This window comes from Ceratotherium simum, chromosome 35 (assembly GCF_057802395.1).
Source record: "Ceratotherium simum simum isolate JZ-2026a chromosome 35, ASM5780239v1, whole genome shotgun sequence".
Taxonomy (NCBI): domain Eukaryota; kingdom Metazoa; phylum Chordata; class Mammalia; order Perissodactyla; family Rhinocerotidae; genus Ceratotherium; species Ceratotherium simum.
Genome location: NC_141934.1, coordinates 15,221,067 through 15,243,608, shown reverse-complemented (window position 1 = coordinate 15,243,608; position 22,542 = coordinate 15,221,067). Strand labels below are relative to the sequence as shown.

Below are 22,542 nucleotides of genomic sequence, written 5' to 3'. Positions count from 1 at the left end.
CGGTGGGCAATTGGCAGGAAATTCAGAGGACAGAGGAACCTGTTGAGTTGTACCATGAGTATTCCATCAGCAAAATCCAGGCCAGGAAACTCCACAGGTCAAACAGCTCGAGTTCTTCAACAGATAAATTACAAGAAAAAGAAAGAGATGGAGGGAGAATTTGTAGATTAAAAGAGACTTAAGGGTCCGGCCTGGTGGCACAAGCAGTTAAGTGTGCGCACTCTGCTTTGGTGGCCCGGGGTTCACAGGTTCGGATCCCGGGTGCGCACCGACGCACTGCTTATTGAGCCATGCTGTGGCGGCGTCCCATATAAAGTGGAGGAAGATGGGCATGGATGTTAGCCCAGGGCCAGTCTTTCTCAGCAAAAAAAAAGAGAAGGATTGGCACTGGATGTTAGCTCAGGGCTGATCTTCCTCACAATAAATAAATAAATAAAGAGACTTAAAAGGGGGCCGGCCCAGTGGCGTAGTGGTTGGGTTCTCGTGCTCCGCCTTCGCAGCCCTGGGTTTGCGGGTTCGGATCCTGGGCACAGACATATGCACCGCTCATGGGGCCATGCTGTGGCAGCATCTCACATACAAAATAGAGGAGGATTGGCCGGCCCCGTGGCTTAGCAGTTAGGTGTGCACGCTCCGCTGCTGGCGGCTCGGGTTCGGATCCCGGGCGCGCACCGACGCACCGCTTCTCCAGCCATGCTGAGGCCGCGTCCCACATACAGCAACTAGAAGGATGTGCAGCTATGCCATACGACTATCTACTGGGGTTTTGTGGGAAAAAATAAATAAATAAATAAAATTTAAAAAAAAAAAAGAGGAGGATTAGCATGGATGTTAGCTCAGGGCTGATCTTCCTCTCCAAAAAAAAAAAAAATAGAGGAGGATTGGCACAGATGTTAGCTCATGGCTAATCTTCCTCACCAAAAAAAACAAAAAGAGAGAGAGAAAGAGACTTAAAAGGTATCAAATTAAAAAAAAATGGGCCTGACTAAACGACACTGTCTCAGGACGTACACAAAAACTATAAAGAAACTCAAGGGAATTATTCCTATAAAGTCCGAATAGCAGTAGCTTTTAGAGAGAAGGACAGAGAGGGCAGAGAGAGGGGCTGCTGGGGTGTCAGGCAACGTTCTACTTCTTGGCCCATGTGGTGGTTACAGGGGTGTCCACCTTATAAGAATTCACTAAGTTGTCCATTTGTTCTACATGTTTTCCTGTTTGTCTTATTTTACTATAAAAAGGTTTTAAAAAAAGTGTGAGCTCAGGAGCCAGCCACCTGGGTTCAAATCCCAGCTCTGCCAGTTATTCACTGTGGCATCTTGGGTAAGTTATAAGACCCTCTGGGCCTCCGTTTTCTCATCTGTAAAATGGGGATGATGTTAGAGTGTGGTAGTGAAGATTAAACAAGTTGGAATACTCGAGGCCCTTGGAACAGTGCCTGGCACACAGTAAGCACTATAAAAGCTTTTGCTATTATTATTATTGGGTTGTTATTCCCCATTTTCCCACCTCTCTCTCCCACGTGTCCTCAGGCCTCCAAGATCCCCTCTCGAGGAAAGGGAAGGGAGAGCCAGCCTTGGCATTCTTTAATGGCTGTGGCAGAACCTCTCATTGACAGTGAAAGGATAATCACAGCTTAAGTCTGAGATTTGGCTCTACGACCAGACCGTGACTGTCCGCACAGCACGATCCTGCGAGGTGGCCCTGATGCTGCTGGCTGTGCCTGTGGCTCAGGTTGCAGGGCCAGAATATCCCTTCACCCCTCTGGAGGTGCTTGCCACCTGCCCCCATTCTCCTGCAGATGCCTGTCTTCTAGAGAGAGGACAAAGGGGCTGAGTATCATGACGGAGGCAAGGGCTTTGGCGGTAACTTGAACCTGGGTTTTAATCCCAGCTCTGCCACTTAAGGGAGTGAGGGATGTATGTGTCAAGGGAGTCCCTCTTCCTCTTTGAGCCTTATTATCTATTATTAATAATAATTGCACCTCCCTGGTGGGGTGGTTGTGAAGAAATAATCCATGTGCAGTGCTTAGTAGAGGGCCTATCTCAAAACCTTCACACATCCTGTTCCCTCTGCCTCGAATGCTTTTCCCTGAACTCTGAATAGTTGGATCATTTCTTGGGGCTGGCTTACATGTCTCCTTGACTTCCCTGTTGAAGGAAGGAGGGAAGCCACTGCCGCATCTTATTTGTATTCTTCAGAGCATATATGAAATGTATGGTCTGGCTTATATTTACTATTATATTACAATATATTTTTGTTTATCTGCTTATTACTTGACACCCTCTGCCCCTCACAGAATGAAAGCTCCATGTTGGTGGAGGCCATTTCTACCTTGTTCACTGCAATATCTCCAGTGTCTAGCAGGTACTCAGCAATTATTTATTGAATAGATGAACAAAATCCACGAATTTATAAATATATTTGTTCACCTGTCTATCGTCTGTCTTCCCTGAGTGGCTTGTGAGGGACATAGTGCAGGGATCCTGCCTGACTTGTTCTCTGCTGTGTCTCCTGAACCCCTTGCACTGGCCGAGTGTGTACTGCACACTCCGTAAGTACTTGTCAGATGGATGCGAGCCTGGAGGTGCAGAGGGTAGCAGCCATTTGTGACCACGGCCGTCAGGTGCAGGAAGGGCTCCTGACCCCATCCCTGGTGGTTTCTTGACCTCAGGTCTTGCTCCCCTTCAATGTCGGGTCTTTGGGGACCATTTCCTTGTGCTGCAGGGGCCTTGAAGTCACAGGCAGTGCCATGGAACAGGAAAACAAAGGATCAGGAGTCGGACAGACCTAGACTCTGGTTCTTGATCAATCATTAACAGTCTCTGGGACCTTGAGCCAGTTGGTGAAGCTTCAGTTTTCTCATCTGTTCAAAGGGAGGTAATAATTATAACAACATAAACAATATATCTGAAGGGCTTTAGTAATCAGATCAGGTAACAGACATGAAAACCCAATGGGGACTGAACAGTCCCATACACGTGTGTGTTGTCACCAGGATTAGCAGCTATAAATGCTTCAAACAGCCATTGAGAACCAAATCCTAGGGTGAAACTGGAGTTCTGGGGAGAGACTGCAGGGTGTCTGGCAACATCTGTTCTCCCTGCCTTCCTTAGTAATAAAACTCTCAATTTCTCTTTTAGCATCAAGACTACATTTCCCAGCCTGCCTTGCAGCTAGGTGTGGCCCACATTCTGGCTAATGGGATGGACGCAGGTGTGTGCAATTTCTGGGAAGTGTCCTTAAAGGGAGAGACCCGGCTTCCTTTGCCTTTCTTCCTCCTCCTTGCTAGCTGGAATGTGGCCTTGAAGCTGGGAGCTGGAGCAGCTATCATGGACCATGAGGAAGAAGTCAGTGCTGAGGATGGTGGAACAACACATAGAAGGAGCTGGGTCCCTGACACCTTCCAGAAGCCACCCTAAAAGCCCTGGAGTGCCTCACTCCAGAATCCTTGATAAGAGAGAGAGGAAAAGTTTCTGTGCCACTATTACTTTGAATCTTTCCGGCACTTGCAACCAAATTTAAATATAACTGATATACTCTCCAAAAAGGACGAGTCCACACAGGCTAGATGATGTGGGTTTTTTTTTGCAGTTTTACAATCTTTTATTATCAATAATAAACAGCTGCTTTAATGTGTCTCTGCCAGGCAGCTGTTAAAGGCTGGGTGGGAGGACACCATTAACCCTAACAAGGAAAACTCAAATTAAGCCTTTCCCTACGAGCAAATTTAGGGCTCTTTTAAGTGTCCAAAGCTATTAATTTGTTTAATTGAGGAATTAAACTAATTCTGAATTAACATTTGAATAACCAGGAGTAGATGAGTTTTATTTTTAATGAACAAACACTTGTATAACACTGGCTGTGTTGCTGGCATTCTATTAAGCCCTTTACAAGTATTAACTTGTTAATTCTCATTATAACTCTATGAAATAGAAACTACTATTATCCCCATTTTACAGATAAGTCTTGGAAACTTCATGGGAATGAGGGGAGAACCAGTTCTTGGAATGTTCTCTTTTCATTTCCTGCCTCCGTTAATTTTTTCATTCAACAAGCTATATGCCAGGTCCTCTGCTGGGTGTTAGGGACATAGGGACAAAAAGACAGATGTGATAGCTGGTCTCATGGAGCTGACAGTCTAAGCTGCTCTGTCCAGTATGGTAGCCACTAGCCACATGTGGCTACTTAAATTTAAATTAATTAAAATTAGATAAAGATTTAGTTCCCCAGACATACCAGCCACATTTCTTGTGTTCGATAGCCACATATGGTTTGTGGCTACTCTACTAGATGGTGCAGATATAGCACATGTCCATCATGGTAGCAAGTTCTGTTCTAAAGGGACAGCTGGCAAGTAAACTGGTCATTTACAATCCAGTGTGCAAGTGCTGGCTGTCAGTGCTGGCTGTCGTATTTCTTCTTGTTGCTTCTCTAACTTGCGCAGCTCCAGGGAAGGGAACGGAAAGGATAGAGCAGCTGCTTTATTTATGCGGTATTGTTGGGTATGTGTTAGGTGCTTTTCATTCATCATCTTGTTACTGCACCAAGTGGGCTGGCCTCCCGGTGAGTTAAATAAGACTCTACACCAGTGGATGTTGTCTCACAAAGTAAAGTGTGCTTGCAGCCAATAGGAGGCCACGAGGCATCATTTCCAAAGTCATGGCGTCCTCGAACAAAGAGAAGCAGGAACTTTTTTTGTGTGTGTGAGGAAGATCAGCCCTGAGCTAACATCCATGCTAATCCTCCTCTTTCTGCTGAGGAAGACTGGCCCTGAGCTAACATCTATTGCCAATCCTCCTCCATTTTTTTTTTCCTCCCTTTTTCCCCCCAAAGCCCCAGTAGATAGTTGTATGTCATAGCTGCACATCCTTCTAGTTGCTGTATGTGGGACGCGGCCTCAGCATGGCTGGAGAAGTGGTGCATCGGCGCGCGCCCGGGATCCGAACCCAAACCCGGGCCTCCAGCAGCAGAGCACGCGCACTTAACCGCTAAGCCACGGGGCCGGCCCCAAGAGAAGCAGGAACTTTTATTTGGATGAGAAATGAATATTCAAAAGGGAGAGACGGGTATTGGCTTGTGCAGGCTCAGTTGGAAAACATGCTTCCACATAATGAGGCCTAAGCTCCTCCTGGAGAGATCTTAGCATTAAAAATAAGACAAAGGTCATGGGCGTAGCTCCTTGTGGTGAGGCTTGGTCAGTTTCAGGGTGGTTGGTGGTTACATCTCCTTAACATACAAAAGGGAAAAAACAACCTGGAAAAACAGTTAAATGCTTCCAAACCCACCCTTGAGTTTCTCAAGGTGCTTCGTCAGTGACAATCTCACTCCGATCTATACAACCAACCTATTTTACAGAGGAGGAAACTGAGGTTCAAAGAGGGGGTGTGACTTGCCAAGCATACGCTTAGAGTTGATAATACAGACTGTCCCTGGTGTTCCAGACTCCGAAAATTATGTCCTTAACACAACGAAGAATCTAGGGAATAGCAGGAGCAGCTAACACGTAGGAGTGCTTACAACGGCCGTGCAAGACACTCCCCCGAAGTTGGCTTTCTGTCATCCTCATCCCAACCCTAGGAGGCTGAAGGTTTCATCACCTCATTTACAGGTGAGGAAACCGACGTGCAGAAGGGAAGTGACTTGCCCAACGCCACTTGGGTGAGGCGCTTGGGTTTTTTGTTCTCATCCCAGGTCACCCTAGGCCTGGCTGGCTTCTTCCCTGTGACTCATATCCTCCTGGGGGAAGTGAAGAAAAGCCAAGTCCATTTTTCCTCCCATGAAGTTGGAGACCCAGCCAGGTTTCTCTTGGTTCAAGTTGCCCCCATGGGCTGGTTCCCTGCCTCTCTGGGTGGCTCTGGTCTCCCTGCTATCTAACCACTAGGGGCCCTGGGCGAGAAAACTTGGCTTTGGGACCAGACCACCCACCTTTGAGTCCCAGGGCTGGCAGGGCGGGCTGAGCAGAAGGCGGGGCTGGCCCCCACCCCCTCTCTGTTTACCTTTTGAACTTTTATTGTGAGCTTATCTTTAAGGGGGAAAAATATTCCATAAGCTTAAAATAGGAAAGACTTAATTAATAGCAGGCTTTGTTCCTCTGATCCTTATCTACAGGAAGACACACCCCTCTTCAGTTTCGTGGGTCAAGGTGAAGCAGCCTCTGGGGGCTCAAAAAACAGCTGCTCCATTTTCCACTTTTGAACTCTGGCTCTCTTTGGCTTTTCCCTCCCCCAGGTGGAAGGGTTTTTCCCAACTCCTTAGTCTGAGCACTTCGCCAAGGCCTTTTCTATTTACCAAATTGCCAGCATTACATGTTATAATTCTTTCTTATACGATTAACGACTACTGTGCATTGAGGCCCTGCTCTGTTAAGGGCTCCCAACACTCTTACATGGTGAGGTTTCTAATTATTTCCATTTTAGAGATGAGGAAACTGAGGCCCAGAAAGGAGAAATAACTTTCCCAAGGCCACACAGCTCTAAGTGGAGCTAGGCTTTGAATCCAGGGCTCTATGCCTCCAAACACTCACAGCTAATATTTATTGAGCACTTAGCTATGGGCTCAAGGGTCCCACATGCTACCTTTTTTTTTTCTTTTTTTTGTGAGAAAGAGTAGCCCTGAGCTAACATCTGTTGCCAATCCTCCTCTTTTTGCTGAGGAAGATTGGCCCTGGACTAACATCCATGCCCATCTTCCTCTACTTTATATGTGAGACGCCTGCCACAGCATGGCTTGGTAAGCGGTGCGTTGGTGCGCGCCCGGGATCCGAACCTGCGAACCCCAGGCCGCTGAAGCAGAGCACGCGAACTTAACAACTATGCCATCGGCCTGGGCCCTCACAATGCTAGCTTTTAAATCATGTCCTTTTTATTTTCCTTATTTAAAATGTATCTTTTTATTTCTCACAATCCTATGAGGTGCGCACAATTATTCTCTCCATTTCACAGGTGAGAAAACCGAGGCTCAGAGAGGTGAATTCAATTACCCAGAGTCAATGGTGAAGCTGTGATTTGCATCAAGCTGTGTCTGATCATTACTCTGGCTCAGAGGAAAATTAGTAGCTTAGAAGCCAAAAAACCAGATTTTGGCTCCTCATTGTATGGGCAAATCACTTAATCCTTCTCAACTTTAGCTTCTCATCTGCAAAATGGGGACACTCTTATTTTCCCAACTTCCTGAGGTGGTTGTGAGAATCAAATGGGTGGGAACTAATGGTTACTGAGAACTTGCTCCATCAGGGCCTGAGTTTACATGCCTTATCCCAGTTTTGGATGGAATTACGGTAAATCTTTTTTTTTTTAAATTCTCTTCTGAATTGTCTACGTTTTCCACAAAACGTGTATCTTTCTTCCACGAACGGAAAAAAAAAAATTAGTATCCATTTATAAACTATCTCATTTAATCCTTACAAGAGCTGAGAGGCGGATGATCTTATTTGCATTTTAGGAGAGGGGTGATGGGAAAGAAAAGGAGTGCCGTAGCCCTGGAAAGCCCTGAGACAGGGGCTGAACCCAGTTCTGTCTGACCCGCAAATCTTGGTTCTTCTCACTCCACAGAGGGCAAGTCCTCCATCCTGAGAGGGTGCTGGAGGGTTCGAAGTAATTTTTTTTAAATAGACTGTATTTTTTAGAGTAGTTTTTAGTTCCCAGCAAAATTAAGAGGAAGATTCAGAGATTTCTCATAAATCCCCTGCCCCTACACACCCACAACACCCCCACTATCAGTATCCCACACCAGAGTGGTACATTTGTTACAACTGATGAACCTACACTGACACGTCCTTATCACCCGAAGTCCGTAATTTACACGAAGGTTCACTCTTGGTGTTGTACATTCTATGGATTTGGACAAATGCATAACATGTATCCACCATTACAATATAATACAGAGTAGTTTCACTGCCCTAAAAATCTGTGCTCCCCCTATTCAGCCCTCCCTCCCCCAACCCTGATCAACCACTGATCTTTTCACTGTCTCCCTAGTTTTGCCTTTTCTAGAATGTCACAGAGTTGGAATCATACAGTATGTGGCCTTTTCAGACTGGCTTCTTTTTCACTCAGTAACATGCATTTCAATTTCCTCCATATCCTTTCATGACTTGATAGCTCATTTTTTAGTGCTGAATAATATTTCATTGTCTGGATGTACCACTGTTTATTTATCCATTTACCTACTGAAGGAAATCTTGGATGCCTCCAGGTTTTGGGAATTATGAATAAAGCTGCCATAAACATCCGTGTGCAGGTTTTTGTGTGGCCATTTTCAACTCCTTTGGATAAATACCAAAGAATTCAATTGCTGGATCTCATGGTAAGAGTAATATATTTAGTTTTGTAAGAAGCTACCCAACTGTCTTCCCAAGTGGCTGTTTGCATAACCACCAGCAATGAATGAAAGCTCCTGCTGCTCCACAGATTTGAAGTAATTTTTGCATAAAACCGGCTGAAGGAGGTGGGAATGGCCTTCCACAACAGGGAGGAGAAATTGGAGGCCGGAGCCCAAACTTGTGATTGTCTGTAGAGAAATGGCCTTGGCCCAGGGCCACCTGGGGACTGACACCCTTTTCAGCTTTCCCGGGGCTCAGACTCCCTGCCTTGTGGACAGCGAGCCCTGAGGGCAGGCCTGGGGCTATCTGGGGACTCCTCTAGGTCAGTGTCTTTGGATACAATCCTGCCTTGGGGTCAGGCCCTCCAGTCTGGCTTGGCAGCTGGGCCCATAAGTCTTTTGTCTCCTGTTCTCACCCCCATCCCAGCCCTAAGTCCTGCTCCTGATAACCCCCCAGCTGCTAGAAACTCGACTCCCCCACCCCAGTTACCCCTTACCTCCAGGAGACTGCCCCCGAGCCAGACTCTCTCAGGTGAGACCCCATTCTGTAGGCACCAACTTCTGCTTGCAGGAGCAATGCCGACCATTTGAAAACTGCTGGCCCCTATCCCTCTGGGTTTCAGTTTCCTCAATTATAAATGGGGATAGTAAGCTATGGGACTTCTACGTGGTGTAAGAATCTCATGAGATAAGGTAAGAGAAAAGACTTGGTGAATTGAGTGGCCCAATACTTCGTTAGGAAATCCCTTGTTCAATGGTACCACTGATTTCACTGTCCCTGTGGTGATCGGGTACAGCCTACAGAAGACATTGTCACCTCAAAAGGCACAGGGTCCTTCAGCAGAAAGGAGTTTGAGGAGGCTGCAACCTCAGGGATTTTACTTATCAAGAGGTCCAGGTATTCCTAAAAGCATGGCTCTAGCAACCTTTCACAGTGCAGGGTCAGCGTACAAGCTTCAGAAAGCAAGAACTCTGGGGACCCTTTCATTCCAGTATAACAATCCGTTGAGTGCTAGGCTTGAGCCAGGCACTGTTCTAATGACTATTCTATTCTAATGTATGTTGCCACCTTCTTTTTCTCCTCCTCCTTCTTTTTGGTAATAGCTTTATTTAGATGTAATTCACATGCCATACAATTCACCCATGCAACATGTACCAATCAATGGATTTTAGTACATCCACTGAGGTGTGCAACCATCACCACAATCAATTTTAGATATTTTCACCACCCCAAAAGGAAACCCCATACCCTTTAGCTATCATCCCCCAATCTCCTCACTGTCGCAGCACTAGGCAATCACTAATCTACTTTCTGTCTCTATAGACTTGCCTATTCTGGACATTCTATATAATAAACGCAATAATACAACTTGTGGCCTTTTGTGTCTGGCTTCTTTCATTCAGCATGTTTTCAAGGTTCATCCATGTTGTAATATCTTTCAGTACATTTTTTTTTTTTTTCTGATTGAACAATAGTCGGCTGTATAGATAGACCACACTTTGTTCATCCACTCATTAGTTGGTGGACATTTGGGTTGCTTCCACTTTTTTGGCTATTATGAATAATGCTGCTAGGAACACTCATGTACAAGTTTTTATGTGAACATAGGTTTTCATTTCTCTTGGGTGAATTGGAGTGAAATTGCCGGGTCAAAGGGTTGCATTACCTTTTTTTAATTTTTTTTAAAATTTTATTTATTTATTTTCCCCCAAAGCCCCAGTAGATAGTTGTATGTCATAGCTGCACATCCTTCTAGTTGCTGCATGTGGGACGTGGCCTCAGCATGGCCGGAGACGCAGTGCATTGGTGCCCGCCCAGGATCCGAACCCCGGCCACCAGCAGCGGAGCGCGTGCACTTAACTGCTATGCCACGGGGCCAGCCCTGCATTACCTTTTTTAATTCTCACATCCACCCTTTGAAGTAGGAACTATTAGTATCTCCTTCGCAGTTGAGTAAACTGAAACTCAGAGAGGTCTACCACCTGGCCATGGCCACACAGAGAGTAAATGGTGGAGCAGGGCTTGAACCCAGGCAGTCAAACTCAGTCTAACGGGAGGCAAGATCCCGTGCTCACCTTGCCTTCAGGGTCTCAGAACTTGCGTTTTACCTAAGAGGTAGCCTCATCCACAAGCAGCTGAATTTCAAAAACGGGGCCAGGCTCCTCGGTACAAGGGTAGCCCAGCCAGGAGTAGAATCTGAGGAGTCCAGTGGAGGATAGTCAGGTATCTTATTCGTCTCCTGGGATGACCAAGGATCAGGGGACTGAGAGAGGCCTTTTGAGGCCTCCCCAAAGGATTAATCCATTTTTGTGATAGTTTCTCCTGGACTAGACTCCCTTGAGGACAAAATACACGAGTTCCTGGAGGCAGTGTAGAATGTGGCTAGAACATGGGCTCTGCAGGTCAACTGCCTGGAGGGAGGGAGCCCCCGTCACCTCTTTGCACCTCCGTCCCTATTTGCACCATGCCCCAGCTCTCAGGGCTGTTCAAGCTCTGACTTGTCAGGTTCCTCCAAAGATGAGTTTTCAGAGAGAGAATGGGGTTAGAAACCCCAGTGCAGGGCCTCACAGAGGACTTGGGAGGGGAAACATGTCTGTGGGAGGAAGCAAGTGGGAAAAACGCAGGACCAGGAGGGGACAGTCCAAAAGTTAACCCGTGGGGTCTGAGGAAGGAATTCTGGTGCATTTAAATCCCCCACTGATACTCTCCATTTCGGTACCCCATTTTCTTCCTTTATGGCACTCGTCACTGTCCTAATTAATTGAGTGAGACTGTGATTCTCATGCTCAGGGACCCAGGTGTGTTTTTGTTCACTGTTGCACAAAGTTCATTGCCTGGCACATAGTAGGAAGGGTTATCAGATAAAATGCAAAAAGCCCAGTTAAATCTGAATTTTAGACACAAAATGAACTATTTTTTAGTATAAGTATGTCCTATTTGCTTATCTGAAATTCAAATTTAACTGGGCTTCCTGTATTTTATCTGCTAAATCTGACAACCCTAGTAGTAGGTATTGACGGAGGAAAAATCACAGCAATTTAAACAGCAGATATTTATTTGTGCAATTAGAATTACAATTTGAGAGACACAGATATAAGCAAAAACCCAAAATGTGCTCTGGAGAAGACAAAGAAGGCAAAGGTTTATGAAGACAAAAAGAGATAAATCGCACAAATTCTTTTGCAAGACTCCTGATTGGTGCTAGCAAGAATTGTTACAATTGGCTACACGTGATTGGTTGTTAAGGCCATCGCTAAGGCAAAAAGTTCTTATCTATAGGAGTAAGCATTTTTCTTACAGGAAAAGTGGAGGTAACAGTGAGGCACAGTTCAAAAGTTTCATTCCAGGGGGCTGGCCTGGTGGCATAGCATGTGCTCTCCTTTGGTGCCTTGGTTTTGCAGGTTTGGATCCCAGGCGCGGACCTACACCACTTATCAGCCATGCTGTGGCAGCAACCCACATACAAAATAGAGGATTGGCCACAGATGTTAGCTCAGGATGGATCTTCCTCAGCAAAAAAAAAAAAAAAAGAAGAAGAAGTTTCATTCCATCTGGGTAGAGACGTGGTGTACGTGTGTAAGCCCCACTTCCTTAATGGCTTCCCAGCTCCATTTTAGAAGCCCTGACATATGTTACTCCATTTTTGTTATCGCTGTCCACATTTCCCCCTTTTGATCAAGGTCTTTCAGCAGAAAGCATCGTAGGTCAACTGTTTGATATTACAGGTATTGATATTTCCTTCGTTGCCAGGAAGGCTCACTCCTGGGAAGTCATGTTGATATTTCCCTCGTTGCCAGGAAGGCTTATTCCTGGGGAGTCATGCTGATATTTCCCTCGTTGCCAGGAAGGCTTATTCCTGGGGAGTCATGTTGATATTTCCCTCGTTGCCAGAAAGGCTCATTCCCAGGAAGTCAGGTCCCACGTAGAGGGGAAAGTGAGATGCTCAACCATCAGTAAGAGTAACGAAGTCAGAGGCTTTGGCCACATCTGAGCAATAAGGAGGTGGTCAGGAAATGAGTCTTAGGCATAGTCTTTCTCTGAAAAATGTATCAAGTCCTTTGTTCGGAGTTGCAAGATTGGTTGATCATCTCAAGCCACCGAGCATCATCATTCTAGCAGTAGAGATAGACATACAGCATCGTGACATGCAAATCATCAGCAGTTTGAAGGTGGCAAAGATTGAACAAATCAGAACAATAATCATTAGTAAGGCTTGGAACTCTGACCTCAAAATAGCTCTGAGCCCAGCGGGTAACCAACCAAACAGGTCAAAGTGCTCTAGAGGTCAGTAGTCTGACCTATGTTGTTGAGGAGATTTATGTTATCTTTCATGATCTTGAGCTCTTGTTTTATGTGACCAGACTCATTTACGTAAAAGCAACATTCTTCTCGCAGGAATGCACAAATGCCCCTTTGTTGAGCAGTAAGGATGTCCAGGGCCCTTCAATTTTAAAGGACGACTTCTGCCAGATTGTCTATTTGGCTCTGTTGATATTTGATAGCTTGTTGGGTGGCACTGAAGGTTGAAGCCATCAGGAGGGAGAGGTTACAGATGGCCTTTTCACGGTCAATTACCCTATAAGTGGGAAACAATGCTCTAGCGAAGGCATATCCCAATGCTGTTTTATCTATAATTGGGTTGTACGCAGGAAGTCCTTAAAGGTCACAGTTTCTTTCGGCTCTCTTGAGTTGACATGAGAATGAGCCAAAGTTTGGGATGTGAGCAGTGGAAGGAAGATTTTTTCCAAGTGGTAGCGTCTGAGGCGAGTGCTACTGTTCTGCATTGCCCCTTCCAGGAAATGGGGAAAATGGAAAAAATATTGGAGCCACATAAAAAAAAGTATCCAGTGTTTTCAAGAGAAATGGCATAAGTAGGTCTGCGTGCCAGACTCTCTTGTTAGGTTCAAAAGGGGGACTCTCGTGGTCAGAAATGTAATCGTTCTCACAGAGGTCATGGTAATCAGAACTAGCAGTGTTGTGAGAATGATTATTGAAACAACAAAAGTTTCTATAAATTTGGAGCAGAAGATGAGACTGATTTTTGGCTGGATGGATTTTGTTGCAGGTCAATTGGGTCATTAAGGCTATTATAGTTTTTTAAAAATTTCCACCACTCTCCTGATTTCTGATCTATATCCCAATGAGTGCCAGTTAAGGAGAGTATATCAGCTTCCCAACTGCCAGTTCCATTATTTTGGGAGTCTTCCCACCACAGAGACACATCAAGGGATGTAATATCAGTGGTTTTCTGAACCCCAGCAAGGTGTGAATTCATGGTCAATGGAATCAGAGAAGGGTAAAATTACAGATATTAAGTGGTAAATAACCCAGAGTTTTCCCAGCACCATTTATATTTTCAATACATGAGGAAAGATTATTGGGTGAGTACCCAAATTCGGGTGAGAGAAAACACTGCAGTGTGCTGGAAGTACCCCATGAAATGAGGTAATATCTGGGACTTGTTTTCCAGAGGGCAGTTGATAGGTGGTTTCAAAAACGCCATAGGAAAACCCTATGTCTTTCCCGGTTAGATTCCTCCAAACTTCTAAGGATATAGGCCGTGCTACCAGTTCGGGAATATGTTGTTTGCACTCGTGCATATCCAGCAGTTGGTAAGGCTGGCACTCTTAGCGTGTTTCTGTAGAGTTGGGATGAAAGGATGAGATAAGATGGTGCAAGATGGGCTGTAGCTAACTGTAATAAGCACCATTAAGGCAGCTCTCATCCAGATCCTAGACATTTTGTTGCCAATTAATTGGTGATCTAATTAAATGATTTTAGGTGGTTATTATGAAAGGGTTATGAGAATTAAAACCTTTATGTTTAAGTTTTAGTCTATTTTATGAAGTTTAGAGGAGGTGAAAATAAGGAGTGAAGTATTGAGGTGGGTAAGGACAATAGAGCAATAGTTAAACAATATTAAAAAGGCAATCTAAAACACAAGGAAGGTGACTTATGTCACATAAGAATATTAGGATTGGGCCGGCCCCTGGCTTAGCGGTTAAGTGCGCGCGCACCGCTGCTGGGGGCCCGGGTTCGGATCCCGGGCGCGCACTGGCGCACTGCTTCTCCGGCCATGCTGAGGCCACGTCCCACATACAGCAGCTGGAAGGATGTGCAACTGTGACATACAACTATCTACTGGGGCTTTGGGGGAAAAATAAATAAACAAAAAAATTATTAAAAAAAAAAAAGAATATTAGGATTTCTACTATACCCAGGAGTATGATTATTATAGCAATTATAAAGTAGGTATATGACCTGTGCTTTACAAGGGTTTAGAAGGGGGAGATATAAGTGTCAGGTGGATGCCTAATATTTGTTGCTTATATCTTCAGGTTCTAAAAATAGGAGGTGTTGTCAAGAAACAACATCTAGAAACAGGAGTGTTAGGAGGATAACAAGGGTGGTGTTTTACTGCACCAGGCACTGAGGTGGAAAGGAATGAGATTAGAAATACAGGCCTGGGGCCAGCCCGTGGCCTCGTGGTTGAGTGCACGCACTCCGCTGCTGGCAGCCCTGGTTCGGATTCTGGGTGCGCACTGACGCACCGCTTGTCAGGCCATGCTGTGGCAGCATCCCATATAAAGTGGAGGAAGATGGGCACGGATGTTAGCTCAGGGCTGATCTTCCTCAAAAAAAAAAAAAGAAAAGAAATACAGGCCCGCTCCTGTGTCTTGGGATTTGCAGTCTACATCAGAGGTCTGCTTCTTGCCCAGGTGTTTGTTGTTTTGGGGCAAGTTTTGATATCTTTAACCTAATATTACCAACAGACTGAGAAGTCTAGTCGGGGGTGGTAGATGTGGCAGGTTTTTTAAAATGAGAAACACGAATCCATGAGTCAATACCTTTTAACTTTGCAGCACAAGGATTGGTTAACAGTATCTGATATGGTCCCTTCCAGAGAGGCAGGAGGGAGTCCTTATGGAGGTGCCTTTTCCAATAAACCACATCTCCTGGGAACATGCTGTAAAGATTGTTCTACCAGTCTTTTATTTTTTCGGAGGGCTTGGATTAAGCCCTTACAATAGGTTATTATGTCACCTTCAAGTAGACTAGGTTCATAGGTCCCCTGGTCCAGTCTCATCGGTCTCCCAGTAATAATTTCAAAAGTTGCAAGTTTATATTTCCAGAAAGGAGTGGATCTGAGATTTAACAGTACTAATGGGAGAGATTTTGGCCATGGCAGATGGGAAAGATTCCATAAGTTTTGCCAATTGGGTTTTTATAATACCATTGCTTTGTTCCACAAGGCCAGATGATTGAGGATGATAGGCACAGTGAAAATGTTGCATTATTGGCCAAACATGACAAATAGATAGTAATATTTGTCCAGTAAAATGAGTCCCTCGGTCACTGTCAAGTTCCAAGAGTATTCTCCAATTTGGAATAATTTTTTCCAACATTTTTCCCACTGCCGAGGCCATAGCTCTATGACATGGTAAAACTTCAACCCAATGGGAAAACATAAAAACCATGATTAAAACATATTTGTACCCCTGAGATGGTGGCAACTGGATAAAATCCAATTGCCATATCTCAAAGGGTCCAGATGGCAAAGGAAAATGTCCCATAGGAGTATAGACGAGTTTTCCAAGATTATGTTTAGGACAAGTTTGACATTTATTATAGATATGAGAAGCTATTTTAGGTGAAGGTTTCCAATAGTATCACTTTCTACAAAGTATCATTTTATCTGAACTCCAATGAGTCACATAGTGTCTATAACCAAGAATTTGTTCCTGGAAGCAATCAGGGAGGACCAGCCAGTCATTAGGGCCACACCAAAGGTTGGTTTTGGTGTTAAATTGGTAGGCTTGTTTGGTCTAATAATTTTTCTCTCGTCCAGGGGCTAATTTTTGGGTCTCCTGAAGAGTACCTTTAAGGTCTCCTGTAAATGCTTTGAATTGAGGTAATAAGGAAAGTTCTAAGACCAGTTTTTCCTTTTGGAGGGCTGCCTGTTTAGCACCAACATTGGCCAAATAGTTTCCTTTGGATTCCTCTGGATCTGCCATGGAAACTCCAGGAATCTTTATAATAGCTAAGCATTTAGGCTTTTGAATAGCATCTGAAAGTTTCAAAACATGTGCTGTTTTTAATCTTTTGCCTTGAAGAGGTAAGAAATCCTGTTTCCAAAGCATGCCAAAATCACAAGCTACTCTGAAGGCACATTGGCTGTCTGTATAAATGTTAGCAGTTCTACTTGTAGCCAAAAGACAAGCTCTAGTCAGTGCTATTAATTTGGCCTGTTGGGCTGAAGCGGTCATTGGTAATGGCCCAGCTTCAATAGTCTCTGTTAGGGAGACAATGGCATATCTAGCCAGTATGTTCCTGTTTCATCTTTAAGATAAGAACTATCGGTAAACCAGAGTGGAGTTTCTTGTAAGTCTGGTCTAGGAAGCAGAATTCAAGAAATGCAACCATTTGAGAAATGTAATCATGAGGCATCTTGTCAGAAGGCAGGGGTAGTAGAGCAGTTGGGTTTAGAGAGTGACAGCAGGCAACAGTAACATTAGATGGTGACAGCAATAGGATTTTACAGGTTAGTCTGCTAGAGGACAGATGTTGAGTATGATGGGAATTAAGAAGGGCTTCCACTGAATGGGGAACATATATAGTAAGTGGAGAACCCATGATTATTTCTTCTATGCTTTCTAGTAATTTTGCCATTGCAGCTACGGCTCTTATGCAAGGAGGAAGGCCTTTGGCTACTGGATCTAACTGCTGACTGTAATATCCAGTAGGCCTATGTTGGTCTCCACGTCATTGGGTTAAAACCCCAGGGGCCGCCCCGTGGCGTAGCAGTTAAGCGCGCACGCTCCGCTAGTCAGGCCATGCTGTGGCGGTGTCCCATATAAAGTGGAGGAAGATGGGCACAGATGTTAGCTCAGGGCCAGTCTTCCTCAGCAAAAAGAGGAGGATTGGCATGGATGTTAGCTCAGGGCTGATCTTCCTCAGAAAAACAAAAAAACCCAACCAAATAAAACCCCAAGGGCATTTCCTTCTTTTTCATGTACAAAGAGAAAGAATGGTAAACCATAATTTGGGTATTCTAATGCTGGAGGATCTAGGAGGCTTTGTTTAATTTTGGTAAGGGCTTTCTGGACTTCTTTGGTCCCTGCGAGGATCTCAGATTAATCAGTTTTAAAGAGAGAATACAGTGGTTGTGCTAGGGCTGAAAAGTTACATATCCAGTTTCTGCAGTATCCAGCTAGTCCTAAGAACCCTCTTAGTTGTCGTTTGTTTTTTTGGGTATGGAAAGGACAAGATTCCCTGAATCCTATCAGGGTCAAGAAGTAATTCTCATGTTGAAATGAGGTGTGGGAGATATTTAACTTGAGGTAGACAGAATTGTAGCTTTTCTTTTTTTTTTTTTTTAAATTAATTAATTAATTATTTATTTTTCCCCCCAAAGCCCCAGTAGATAGTTGTATGTCATAGCTGCACATCCTTCTAGTTGCTGTATGTGGGACGCGGCCTCAGCATGGCTGGAGAAGCGGTGCGAGGGTGCGCGCGCACTCCACCGCCAAGCCATGGGGCCGGCCCTGTAGCTTTTCTTGAGATACCTTATGTCCCCTTTTGGCCAGCTCCTTTAAGAGATGAAGGCTATCTTCAATAGATGCTTCCTTGGAAGAGGAGCAAAGAAGGAGATCAACTACATATTGTAATAAAGAGAAGCCTTGGGAAAATTTAGTGTCTGAAATGTCAGCCTTTAAAATCTGAGAAAAATGGGTAGGGTTTTCAGTGTATTCCTGTGGCATAACTGTCCACATATATTGTTGCTTTCCTCAGGTAAAGGCGAATAGGGGGCCGGCCCCGTGGCTTAGCGGTTAGGTGCGTGCGCTCCGCTGCCGGCAGCCCGGGTTCGGATCCTGGGTGCGCACCGAGGCACCACTCCTCCAGCCATGCTGAGGCCGCGTCCCACATACAGCAACTAGAAGGATGTGCAGCTATGACAGACAACTATGTACTGGGGCTTTGGGGGAAAAATAAATAAAAATCTTTAAAAAAAAAAAAAAAAAAAAAAGGCGAATAGGAACTGGCTTTCAGGGTCCACAGGGATGCTAAAGAAGGTACTGCAGGGGGCCGGCCCGCTGGCGCAAGCCATTAAGTGTGCGTTCTCCGCCGGTTCGGATCCCGGCACGCACGGACGCACTGCTCGTTAAGCCATGCTATGGTGGCGTCCCATGTAATGTAGGGGAAGATGGGCATGGATGTTAGCCCAGGGCCAATCTTCCTCAGCAAAAAAGAGGAGGATTGGCATCGGATGTTAGCTCAGGACTGGTCTTCCTCACAAAAAAAAAAACAAAAAAAAAATGAAGGCACTGCAAAGGTTGATGACAGTGAAGGTTTGGCTGTTGGGAGGGATGGCTGAGAGTAGAGTGTGTGAATTACGCACTCCAGGGTGTCAGGGAACATTATTTATTGCCCTGAGATCCTGAACAAACCTCTGTGCCTTCCCATGGAGTTCTCGAACAGGGAGGATAGGAGTTACATTGGCTAGCACAAGCGATAATCAATCCTTCTGTAAATAGTCTTCAATTATGGGTTTTATGCCTTGACTGCCTCACGGCTCAAGGGGTATGTTTTATATTGGGTACGGATTTCTTTCCATCTATTTGGATTTTAATGGGCGGTGCAGAAGGTATGCACCCAATATCCATGGAACTCTTTGACCAAAGGGATTCAGGGACAGGTTCTGAATTATGGGTCTATAGGGAAGGACAGGGATAGATATAGAAATGTCAGGATGTTCTTGAGGACTTACATTTGCAGGTTCAAAATTTTAAAATATGGGCCGGCCCCGTGGCTTAGCAGTTAAGTGCGCGCGCTCCGCTGCTGGCGACCCGGGTTCGGATCCCGGGCGCACACCGACGCACCGCTTCTCCGGCCATGCTGAGGCCTCGTCCCACATACAGCAACTAGAAGGATGTGCAACTATGACATACAACTATCTACTGGGGCTTTGGGGGAAAGAAAAAGGAGGAGGATTGGCATGGATGTTAGCTCAGGGCTGCTCTTCCTCACAAAAAAATAAATAAAAATTTTAAAATATTTCCCCCTTATGAGAGAAAGAAATGTGTACCTGTTGTGCCTCAAGAAAACTCGTCCTGGTAGATGGATGGGAGCTGAAGAAACTAAAAGGAAAAGATGATGCCCCTGAATGGGCCCTGGTTGGAAGAGAACAGGGAGGGACTTAAGGACTGTCACAGGGTGATTCGAAACCCCAACCATTTGTATAGTGTGAGTACTCCAAGAAAGGGGACAAGAGAGGCTAGTGGGGTTTCAGATGGAATAGGTTGCCCCTGTGTCCATAAGGGCTTTGGTAACCTCTCTCCCAATGGTGAGATCAATTTCCAAGGTGCTAGCTTGGAGGAGGGGAAAAATCCCCTCTAGGCCCTCGGAGCACCCCTATTGTGAAGATGGATGAAAGGCGTTTTTACATGTTTGTGATAAAATCCAAGAGGGATGATTATCTCTTCCTTGAGTCAATCTTTTTAATTTAAAGCAATCTAGGGCCGGCCCTGTGGCTTGGTGGTTAAGTGCGCGCACTGCAATGCTGGTGGCCCGGGTTCGGATCCCGGGTGTGCATCGAGGCACCACTTCTCCGTCCATCCTGAGGCCGAGTCCCACATACAGCAACTAGAAGGATGTGCAGCTATGACATACAACTATCTACTGGGGCTTTGGGGGGAAAAAATAAAATAAATAAAATCTTTAAAAAAAAAAATAAATAATTTAAAGCAATCTTTTTTAAAATGTCCCGGCTTTTAACAGTAATAACATAAACCCCTTGGAGCAGAATTAGACCGTTGGAAAGGGAGTTTATGTTGATTAGCCGGTAATTGCGGAAGTTGGTGTCTCGTAATCTGTGCAGCCTTCATGTTATTACTTTTCTGGATAGTTTGGGCTAGCAGACTGGCCAGATTAACTAAATTAGGAGTTTCCATAGTCTGCCAATATAGACGGGTTCGTTTTACCACAAGTGCCAGTTCTTCATCTAAGCCATCAACAAAGATGGAGTTAATTAAGGGGTAAATGGCTGAATTGATGGCAGAAAGGCCAGAATTTTCAGCAAAAACAGTCTCTAATCTGTTATAGTAGTCGAGAACAGATTCATCAGGTTTTTGGACACACTGTAGGACTTTTCTCCAATCTATAGATTTTGGGAAAGCTTTAGGAATGGTCTCATAGAGTCTTTTCCCTAATTTCAGCACATGGGTTCTATCCGTGGCACTTCGCTTGTGAGAATCTTCTAGGGGGTTATCCCATTCAGCCAGTTGCATCCAGTTTCTGGCCTGAACTTCGTCAACCAGCAGTATAATTAGTTGGTATAGATCAAAGAAACCTGGTTTGTATGTTTGGCTCACCATGTTAAACTCTTCAGCAAACTTGTGGGGATATTGATTAGCCTTGGGAAATCCTCTAACTATGGCCCGTAATTCTGCTTTTGACCAGGAGGTGAAAGCGGTTTGGGTAACTCGTGTTTCTCCAGGTTTCATTTTAAACGGAGCAGGAAGAACAGGAGGGTCAACGGAGGCTTCGGGTCCTACGGGGTCTGAGGCAGGTTCAAGGTCTCCGGGGGACAAATGGAGCTCAGTCCCGGAAGCGTGTAAGGGAGGAGGAGTCAAAGAAGGCGGAGCAGGAGAGCAAGGAGTCTGAGGAGGAGGAGTGTGTGAAGCTTGGGCTGATTTTTCTAGTTCTGCAAGTTTCTCACGGTAATCTGAAATAGCTTCTGAAAGTTCTGCGGTAACCGCCTGAAGGGAAGCAACTTTCTCAGCGTTTCTCTTAGTGGCCTCTAGGTACCAATTAAAATAGGCGTCCCGTTCATTTTGCCTAGTGTTGTAACCTTTTTCTAATTGTATGTGTAAATAAACTAATTTTGGAATATCAAAGGTTCCCCATCTTGGCCAATGAAATTGTAAATTATCTTGGGTGATATGAGTCCATCGAGGTAAAAATTTACAAGAGGGACCATATTCTTTAAACATAAATCCAGCTGGGGTCCCCGAAGGAGGTTGAGAATTTGTGATTGTTCTAGAATAACTGTTCCCCATAATTTAGAGAGGGCTGTTCTTGGATGACCAAGGCAGAGTCACCTACTTAGGATGACCTATTTTGGGTCGGGTATATGCTGTTTGTGAGGACCACTTCCCAAAACAGTGAGGACAGAAGCAGCCAGTCAGCCCAAATAAAGTGTGGTCTGAACCTCGACTACAAAACAATAGGAGGTTCGGATCCAGGAGAACTTACCCCCGGAACTCCGAGGCTCGCCCGTGGAAACGCTAGAGAGCAAGGGTCTCTTGGGGGTACCTCTCACGTGTCTGCGGCGGCGCTGGGGGTCCGGGGTTAGTCGATCTGGATCCTGCCAACTCCTCCAAGAAATGTCAACTGAGGAAAAATCACAGCAGTTTAAACAGCAGATATTTATTTGGGCAATTAGAATTGCAATTCGGGAGAAACAGATTCGAGCAAAAACCCAAAATGTGCTCCGAAGAAGACAAAGAAAGCAAGGATTTATGAAGACAAAAAGACATAAATCGCACAGGTTGTTTTGCAAGACTCTCCTGATTGGTGCTAGCAACACTTGTTACTCCTTGGCTACATGTGATTGGTTGCTAAGGCCATCTCTAAGGCAGAAAGTTCTTATCTATAGGAGTATGCATTTTTGTTAAAAGAAGATCGAGATAACAGTGATGCGCAGTTAAAAAGTTAACATTCCATCTGGGTAGACATGATGACGTGCACAAACCCCACTTCCTTAATGGCCTCCCAGCTCTATTTTAGAAGCCCCGATACGTTATTCCATCTTCGTTATCGATGCCCATATAGGGTCTCCATAAATACTTGTGGGACAAATGGATAAATGGGTTTTTTTTTTTTTTTTTTTTTTAAATTTGAAATATCTTTTAAGTCTTTTTTTTTTTTTTTTTTTTTTAAAGATTTTATTTATTTATTTTTCCCCCCCAAAGCCCCAGTAGATAGTTGTGTGTCATAGCTGCACATCCTTCTAGTTGCTGTATGTGGGACGCGGCCTCAGCATGGCCGGAGAAGCAGTGCGCCGGTGGGAGCCCAGGATCCGAACTCGGGTCGCCAGCAGTGGAGCGCGCTCACTCAACCACCAAGCCACGGGGCCGGCCCAAAGATTTTATTTATTTTATTTTTTCCCCCCAAAGCCCCAGTGGATAGTTGTGTGTCGTAGCTGCACATCCTTCTAGTTG

At 45.0% G+C, this 22,542-nt stretch overlaps 1 long non-coding RNA gene across 1 annotated transcript; it reads right to left on the bottom strand.

Moving 5' to 3' along the window:
* Positions 1–11,357: 11,357 nt before the first annotated feature.
* Positions 11,358–22,189, bottom strand: LOC147912460 (uncharacterized). Its single transcript, XR_015549977.1, has 2 exons — positions 21,575–22,189; positions 11,358–19,491 (listed from the first exon to the last, which is right to left on the bottom strand). It is a non-coding gene; the product is annotated as an uncharacterized LOC147912460 (long non-coding RNA).
* Positions 22,190–22,542: the final 353 nt, after the last annotated feature.